The sequence below is a fragment of the Suricata suricatta genome, chromosome 8, assembly GCF_006229205.1.
Source record: "Suricata suricatta isolate VVHF042 chromosome 8, meerkat_22Aug2017_6uvM2_HiC, whole genome shotgun sequence".
NCBI classification, from domain to species: domain Eukaryota; kingdom Metazoa; phylum Chordata; class Mammalia; order Carnivora; family Herpestidae; genus Suricata; species Suricata suricatta.
The window spans coordinates 2,544,391-2,546,004 of record NC_043707.1 but is presented as its reverse complement, the minus strand read 5'-3'; positions in this window follow the sequence as shown (position 1 = coordinate 2,546,004).

The following is a 1,614-nucleotide window of genomic DNA, read 5'->3' as shown; positions in this document are numbered from 1 at the left end:
GTACGCCCTTCTCTTCACCCCCACTACTCCACTCCGCCTTGAGCCCGAAAAATAGAAATAGTCAACACGATCCTTTTAAAATGACTCCCTGCGTGCTTAGAGCCCTGCAAGGCCACCCCGTTCACTGAGAAAACATCAAGTGCTTAGCCAAGTCCTTTTTTAGGGCCCCAACTCCTACGTTAGAGGTTGTCAGTGATCCAGGGAAAGCCAGGTGGTTTGCTGTGAACGACACAGCGGAAGGGCGCTGACCAGCGCAGCGACAGGAACTTGTCAGGTCTGTGAACGCTGGCTCTGTCTCAGCTCAGGTCATTTTCAGCAACGCTGCCCCAAGTGACTTGGCGCTGGATACTGCTTCTCAGGCTCCCCCTCTCTTGGTCTGCACTGGCCATGCTGGCCACCTCCTCCGACTCACTGCAGCCTACCTTGTCTGTGCTGTCCAACCTGTCATGAGTCCTCTGGCCTGTCTTTCCCTTTCTTCCAGTCTCTGTGTCTCATACCTGCTCTAAGTGTCCTCCTGTTTATTTCCTTCTTCCCTCAACCCAATGGTCTCCTCTGCCTCTGTCTATCTCCCTTCTCGAGTCTCCTAGTTTCTCGCTCTCAAACAAATGAACATCCACTCTGGGCTTGGGGGAACGGCCATCCTTACCCAGAGAGTCGTTTCTATCATTCCTCCGTGAAATGTCCCTGTGGAGGGCCCTCTGTGCAGGCCCCAGGTGTATCCGTCCTTCCTGACCGAGGAGTACGGCTCTGTCCTCACACGTGGCTGCTCCCTCTCCCTGTAACAACACCGGGGGCTGCTGGTACCGCTAAGTAGCACTGCTCCAGCCTGGAATGGGGCATGGCTACGGGCACCGAGTCAGGGCAGAGTGAGGCGGGGGGCATCAGGTCTCTGAGGGAATCATCAGACTGAGGAAAGAGCTTTGTGAAGTGACAGGTGGACAGAAAACATCGGAAAGAAGGCCAGAGGCTGGGCCTCACGGTCTCCCTGACGTCTCTGGAAATTAAGGGGCTTGGGGCTAAGAGTGAGCAGAACGGGAACCTCAAGAGACACGGGGGTCAAAGCACAGCTTACCTGGGCCCGGCTGGCCCACGCACAGCGTGGTCGCCTGGTCTTGAAGACCCTTCTCCTGGGGCAGGTTCCTGGGAGGCTGGGCCGTCAGCCAGGCTGGCGAGAAAGCAGCCTCTGCTGGAGGGCGGCTGCCACCGAGCAGCCAGAGCAGGGGCTGTGTGTGGGGTTCCTGGGAACCCGGGACAAATGCACATTCCTGGGCACCGCCCCACTGCATCGCAATCTCCGGGGCTCTGCATGGATGGACACGCTAGAGTTTGAGGACCGCTGCCATTGCCAGTGGCCTCTGGGTGTCAAGAAGCTCCTTCCTGCAGATACTCTGCATGACCACGTTTATCACAAAGGCTCTCTTCATTCTAAAGCGCTGTGGGGGCGCCTGAGTTGCTCAGTTGGTGAGCCCTGCACTACACACTTCTGTGAAAGTCATAGTTTATCATTTATAAAATGTACTTAACCAACCAAGTGTTATTGCCACTAGAATTCCTGGTACACCAGCCACCTGTAACTCCCAAATTGACACTTAAATGTACCTGCTTTGAAAACTT